The sequence below is a fragment of the Delphinapterus leucas genome, chromosome 7 (assembly GCF_059928025.1).
Source record: "Delphinapterus leucas isolate spDelLeu-1000000601 "Yukka" chromosome 7, BTC_Dleu_Yukka2, whole genome shotgun sequence".
Classification (NCBI taxonomy): Eukaryota; Metazoa; Chordata; class Mammalia; order Artiodactyla; family Monodontidae; genus Delphinapterus; species Delphinapterus leucas.
The window spans coordinates 25519830-25527794 of record NC_143135.1 but is presented as its reverse complement, the minus strand read 5'-3'; positions in this window follow the sequence as shown (position 1 = coordinate 25527794).

Sequence of the window (7965 nt, the reverse complement as noted above, 5' to 3'; positions counted from 1 at the left end):
ACTGTGCCACCAGGGGAGCCCCCTAATGAATGTTTTTCAATTTTTTTTAAAGATTTTTTTCCATCTCCCCTACATAATCTTCAGTAAACTCAGCATTGCTAACTAAATGTTTTTCATGCAGTGTGTTCTCCACGGTGAATTAAATGCCAAGTCCTGACTCAGATGGGCTGGTGACAAGAGAAACTGCCCAACCAGTAACTGGGCTACATTTGTTTTCTAAAATGGCAATGCAACACCTTTGGAGCTACATCTCTGCATATGTTCAGAATTACTCCCTTGGCATAAATTTACAGATACTGAATTAAAAAGAATAAACCATTATTAAGTCTTTTTATACACATTGCTAAAATGTCCTCCAGAAAAGTTGAACCAATGTATCACCAGCAGAGTATTAGAGTGTTCATTTCCTCACACCTACATTTTAATCTTTAAGGAATTAATGGGGGGAAAAAATGGTAGTTCCCTGTTTTAACATGAATTTATCACCATCTACTAAATTTTTTAACATTACCCTAACTGGTCTCCTTGTTTCTAACCTTTCTCCATGTCAATGCATTCTGTATGCCACCAGATTAATCTTCTTATAGTAGGATTCCTGTGCCAATATTACCCTGTTCGAAAATCTTCAATGACTCTCACTGTCTACTGAATTAAGTACAAACTCATCAGTCTGTCATCTAAAACACTGTGCAATATGGCCTCATCACATATTTGCAATCTTATTTTGGCCTCCACTTTCTTACACATACCCTATGATCCAGTCAAAATCATATAGTCATTGTTTTCCAGAACATGCCCCATAATTTCTCATCTCCATAGCGTAATAGTTCAGCGTTCATATCACGAGGTCTTCAAATCTCCACTCCCTCACCCATGGCAGATTTTGCTAATGACTCATCATACTCTTTCCCACTGAGCTGGCATACAGTATCTCCACACAGTGCTATAGACAGTCACTACCAATGAACTGGAATTGCCACTTGATGTAAAACTAACTTGCCATCCCTGTAATAGTCCTTTCACCTAGTTGGCTTTCACCCCAGCTCCTCTTCTTGAACTTGTTCCCATAAATTAAGGTTCCCTTCAAATATTCCCTTTAGAAAGCCTTTCCTGAATCTACTCTGCACCTCTATAATCCTCTTAACACATTACATGGGACTTATAATTCTTGCTTCATTTCACCTTGTTTCATTATTGTGAGCTATCTTCTGCCCATTCGAACCATATGTGTCAAGGCAATAAGTAGTAAAGAGTTCAGATTCTGTAACCAGACTGCCATAGTTCAAAACCTGGATCTGTCCCAACTAGCTGTGGGTACTTGAGCAAGTTTTTTTAACATCTCTGAGTTGCCCTCTTCTGTAAAATGGACATAATAATTGGACCAACCACAGAAAGTTGTGAGGATTCAATGAGAAAATGCAAGTCAAGTGCTTACTAAGTGTCACACACATATTAAGTCTTCAGAAATGTTATGCATCTCTCAAAAATTTAAACGTAGAGTTACCATCTGACTTAGCAATTCCAATTCTAGGTTTAAATCCAAGAGAATTTTGTTCACATATGTTCACACAAAAACATATACAGTACATGAATGTTCATAGCAGCATTACTTATGAGTAAAACAATAGAAGCAACCTAAATGTCCATCAACTGGTAAATAAATGAAATGTGGTATATCCACACAATGGAGCATTATTCAGCCATAAAACTGAATGAGGTGCTGATGCATACTACAACATGCATGAACCTTGAAAACATGCCAAGTGAAAGAAGTCAGCCACAAAAGACCATTATATGAAATATTCAGAATAAGCAAATCCACAGACACAGAAGTAGATTAGTGGTTGCCAGGGGTGAGGATGAGGGGGCGTGGAGAGTGATTGATTAAGGGGTATGAGGCTTCTTTTTTGAGTGATGAAAATGTTCTAGAATTCGTTAGTGGTGATGGTTGTACAATATTGTGAATATACTAAAACTCACTGAATTGTGCATTTTAACATGGTTAAAATGATAAATTTTATGTTACGTGACTAGTATCTCAATTTTTAAAAATGTTGTTTATATTACTATTCATCTTTGTATCCCCTAGAGTGCCTAAAGAGACATCATTAAGGAAGTGTGGCTTTTTTTTTTAAGGGAGAGAGATTTAATATGACCTTAAATGCAAAGGTGAAATGATTTGAGCAACTTCTATAAAGTACAGTGATTACAATTTGCACGTAGAACAAATCATAGATAAAAGGTAATTTATTGATCTGTAGAAATTCCAAGAATCAACTGGGCCCAACTAAAACAAAACAGTTCCAACAATCTTGGGATTACACTTGGCTAAAATACAATCCAGCAAAAAATATTAATAGGGAACTCAAAAAAAGAAGATCTATAAATATCCACTGAGTATGTTAAAAAAAACCACAACTAATTAAAACAAAAAGGCTATTTTTAAACCATTTAAAAATCATTTTTAATTAATGTTAATATCCACTGTTACTCTTCGTTGCAGTGCGCGGGCTTCTCATTGTGGTGGCTTCCCTTGTTGCGGAGCACGGGCTCTAGGTGCACGGGCTTCAGTAGTTGCAGCACGAGGGCTCAGTAGTTGTGGCTCACGGGCTCTAGAGCGCAGGCTCAGTAGTTGTGGCGCACGGGCCTAGTTGCTCCACGGCATCTTCTTGGACCAGGGACCGAACCTGTGTCCCCTGCATTGGCAGACAGGTTCTTAACCACTGCGCACCAGGGAAGTCCCGATCTTTTTTTTTTTAATATAAATTTATTTATTTTTATTTATCTAGTTTTTGCTACGTTGGGTCTTCGTTGCTGCGTGCGGATTTTCTCTAGTTGCGGCAAGCGGCGGCTACTCTTCATCGCGGTGCGCAGGCTTCTCATTGCAGTGGCTTCTCTTGCTGCGGAGCATGGACTCTAGGCACGCAGGCTTCAGTAGTTGTGGTTTGCGGGCTCTAGAGCTCAGGCTCAGTAGTTGTGGCGCACGGGCTTTATTGCTCTGCGGCATGTGGGATCTTCTTGGACCAGGGACCGAACCTGTGTCCCCTGCATTGGCAGGCAGATTCTTAACCATTGCACCACCAGGGAAGCCCGATCTTTTTTCTTGTTGATTTGTTACAGTACTTTAAAGGGTAAAGATCTTAACTCCTTATCTATCACGTATGTTTCAAATATTTTTCCCAGTTTGTCATTTGCTTTTTAACTTTAATGGTGTCTTATAATGTCTAAAAATGTTTAATTTTTATGAGGTCAAATATATCAATCTTTTCCTTTATCATTTTTCCTTTGCTTTTATTATTAGAGAGTTCTTCACTCTAGGAGAAGATATTCTCCACCTGTATTTTCTTCCAATTCTTTTATGGGGTCATTGTTTTTCATTTTATTCTTAAAGCCATCTGGAGTTTATTTTGGAATAAGATGTGAGAGAGACAACTCTTAAAAACACATTTTTAAAACATTACACATTATAAAAGAGTCTGTGCAAAGAAAATATTTGCAGTATTAAATGTGCCCAAGGAGTCATCACTTAACATAAAAAAAAATTCCTATGACATAGCATTTAAACAGTTCTTCAGAGTTCACTGAAAAAGGATTGGGCTGTGTTGAAACCTACTTTAACAGTTTTCTTTTGGAGCAGTTGCCTTTTTACTAATTAACTTTTATATTATTTGGATGTTTTACAAAGCGTACATATTGCTTTCTTTAAAAAGAAAGAAAAAGTATGCACTTCATCGCATGAGAGGTTGATGCCGCATGTCAGAGACAGATCTTGAATTTCACCTTTTCATGACTAAAAGAAAACAAAAGAAACTCTTCATGATTCATAGGGCATGAATCATAAACGAAATTACTGAATGATTAAGTAAGTCTAATGACAACGGGGTGAAGTGGAAATCCTATTGGGTAGAAACCACAAACCCTAGTTTCAATGCTCCCCCTGATTCACTTGCTAAATTTCCTTAGATAAATTTCTTAAAATATCTGCACCTGTTCGTCAGTGCATGAAAAAAGATCTTAGTTGTCAGGAAAAGAACTAATAAGACCAGGTAATGAGCAAATCAGTAAGATTATTGATGATTAAAAATTTCTGAGTCCACAACTGGTAAAGAGTTCTCTGCTTAACGTTATCCAGGCCCTCAGAGAAACCAGTGAAAAGAATTTATTTATGAATTCATTCAACAAATATTAGTTGAGCATCTGCCAAGCACTGTGCTAAGCACTGAGGAAAACTATTAGGTTGAACCACTTGAAATTGCTGATAGTCAAGCATTTTTTAACTTACAACAATGGCAATTTCATGTAGTTCAACCTAAGAAAATTAAAGAAATTCCTTAGAAAGGGAAAGAAGACAGAGTTGAAAATCATGAGAAAAAAAATTTTTTTCCAAAATAGCAACTTAGAAGAAATAAGAGGGAATAAAAGGAAAAAGAAAAAAATAGGATTGGGAAACGGGAACAAGGGAACATATAAACAAAAATAGAATAGAACAGGGCTTCCCTGGTGGCGCAGTGATTGAGAGTCCGCCTGCCGATGCAGGGGACACGGGTTCGTGCCCCGGTCCGGGAAGATCCCACATGCCGCGTAGCAGCTGGGCCCGTGAGCCATGGCCGCTGAGCCTGCGCTCCGCAACGGGAGAGGCCACAACAGTGAGAGGCTCGTGTACTGCAAAAAAAAAAAAAAAAAGAATAGAACAATAAAAACATATGGAGGGCTTCCCTGGTGGCACAGTGGTTAAGAATCTGCATGGGACATGGGTTCAAGCCCTGGTCCAGGGAGATCCCACATGCCACAGAGAAACTAAGCCCATGTGCCACAACTAGTGAGCCTGCGCTCTAGAGCCCGCGTACCGCAACTACTGAAGCCCACGTGCCTGGAGCCTATGCTCTGCAACAAGAGAAGCCACCACCATGAGAAGCCTGAGCACCACAACGAAGAGTAGCCCCTGCTCGTTGCAACTAGAGAAAGCCCCCACGCACAGCAACGAAGACACAACCCAGCCAAAAATAAATAAATAAAATTTATTTTTAAAAATATGGCAATAAAAACTAATAAATTATTTTTTAATTTTTTAAGTTGAAATATAATTGACATACAACAATTAGTTTCAGGTATACAACATAATGATTCAATATTTGTATATACTGTTGTGAAATGATTACCATTATAAGTCTAGTTAACATCCATCACCATACATATTTACAGAAAAAATTTTTTCCTTATGATGAAGACTTTTAAGATCTACTCCGCAATTTTCAAATTTGCAATACAGTATTATTAACTATAGTCACCATGCTGTACGTTACATCCCCATGACTTATTTATTTTAGAACTGGAAGTTTGCACCTTTTGACCCCCTTCACCCATTTCACCTACTCCCTACCCGCTACCTCTGGCAACCACCAATCTGTTCCCTGTATCTATGAGCTTAGGTTTCTGTTTGTTTGTTAATTTGTTTGTTGAAAACTAATAAATTCTTTCTTTCTTTCTTTCTTTCTCTATCTTTGGCTACATTGCGTCTTCGTTTCTGTGTGTGGGCTTTCTCTAGTTGTGGTGAACAGGGGCTACTCTTCGTTTTGTGGTGCGCAGGCTTCTCATTGCAGTGGCTTCTCTTATTGCAGAGCACGGGCTCTAGGCACGCGGGCTTCAGTAGTTGTGGCACATGGGCTTAAGCAGTTGTGGTTTGTGGGCTCTAGAGCACAGGCTCAGTAGTTGTGGCACACGGGCTTAGTTTCTCCGCGGCATGTGGGATCTTCCTGGTCCAGGGCTCGAACCTGTGTCCCCTGCATTGGCAGGTGGATTCTTAACCACTGCGCCACCAGGGAAGCTCAATAAATTCGAAATAATTTAATTCATCCAATGTATATTGTGTCCAACACTATACAGATAATCTCATGGTAGGCACAACATGTATCTCAAAAGAAAGAGAAAACATTATTCTCCTTAGAGAAGAAAGACAGATCAATGTGCCCCATATTTTAAAATTCTAAATTCTGAGGATACAAGAGAAAATGAAAAAAATATTGAGGCAGTTGGAGAGCCAAAACAGGGAAAATGGTAGTAGAAATACCAAAAAAATAGATATAAATTCAATATAAATCCAAGAAAAAGCAAAGTTGGAAAGAAAGAAAATAGGAGTCCTAATAATAGGAAAACGATTCTGCAGCAATGTCTCCTGATAACACAAGAATGAAAAGTGTAAATCAAGTTATCAGAGAAGCCAAAGAAAGTAAATTTTAAAATGTTTTACTATCTCTTTTGCCACATAGAAAATTATATTAACTTCCCATTTTGTACAATTAAGGGTGAACAAATAATAAAATAGGTAATTTGTGTATATAAATTCCAAATTTTATATTTTGATATAATGACTTCATTTGAAATAACATAAATTATATAAAAGCAAATAATCCAAAACTATCCAGACAGGAAAGAATAAATTAGAAAATTACTTAAATAGAGCCCTCTTTATACTTTCATGATTAAGAATGGTCAAAGACCCATACAATTTTAGCATAAGAAAGAGTCTTTCTTTTTTTTTTTTAATATTTATTTACTTTTGGCTGCATTGCGCATGCAGGGCATGCGGGATCTTTCCTTGCAGCGCACAGGCTTAGTTGCTCTGCAGCATGTGGGATCCTAGTTCCCTGACCAGGGATTGAACCCGCATCCCCTGCATTGGAAGATGGACTCTTAACCACTGGACCACCAGGGAAGTCCCAAGAAGGAGTCTTAGAGTTCATTCACACCAAACCCTCAATATCTCAGAAGAGGCAGAGAGAGTGATGAGAAGTGATTTGTTCAAAGCTAGAGAGAAGCAAACTTAGGACTAGAACTTATTCCTTCTTTCATTCACTTAGTGGTCAGGAAATCCTGCCATGTGCCCGACAAGGTACGAAAATTGGTGAACTTTGTTCCTGGCTCTCAATTTGCTGTCAGAGTGGCAGTGTTGAGGGTGGGTAAAAGAGACCCATAAACTCTACTAAAGCCATTAGTGTACATCAGTAAAATAAACAGTGCTTTAAAACCCACATTTTATATGTCAAAACTCAGTCATTAAGAACTCTCATTTTGAGAGCTTCAAACCAGGGTGGTACATAAAATAACAAAGGAGAATCCTTCACCAAAGAAGGATAAATAGGATCCTAGGTTGTAGATTTCCTAACAGGTCTTCCATATAATGTATGTCTTTAATCAGTACCAGCAACATCAGCACTCCGTTATTACCCTTCTTTGATGCAGAATAAATGAATGATTCTCTTTTTAAAAAATATTTATTTCTATATTTGGCCGTACTGGGTCTTGGTTGTGGCACACGGGCTCTTAGTTTCGGCGTGCAGGATCTAGTTCCCAGACCAGGGATCGAACTCAGGCTCCCTGAATTTGGAGTGTAGAGTCTTAACCACTGGACCACCAGGGAAGTCCCTGAATGATTCTTAAACACTGTCAGCTGTGTAGCTAAAAATACATGATTTGTCTAAACTCTCTTTTCAGACATTGTGCATGAAAGTATGGTTTTGCAATTGATGCCAAATAAACTTGTGTATGAAAAACAACAACAACTGTTTACTTAGCACATTATTACCTGAGCTTGGGTTTACAAAAAAGAGGCCAAAAAAAAATTGTGTGGCAATCAGAGAGTAAGATTATGATGATAAAATGAGTCCAATGAGTGAAAGAACTAATCATAGCTGTGAAAATGCCAAGGTCTGAACAAAGAGTGAGAGTTTTGTGACCAGCTATGACATAGGTCCTTGTCACAGGCCCCAGAGGACAGCTCAGAACCACACTGACTCAGGTTCCTATGTGCCCTGTAAGGACTCTAAGGATTACTATTTTTTTTAACATGACATGTAGTTCTCGTTACTAACCACAGCATGACATAAAATCAGGTGACCAGGAAACCAGATAACCTCTCACACTGTTTTTCATTTTATTTTGTTATTAACAATCATTGTTCTTAAATGA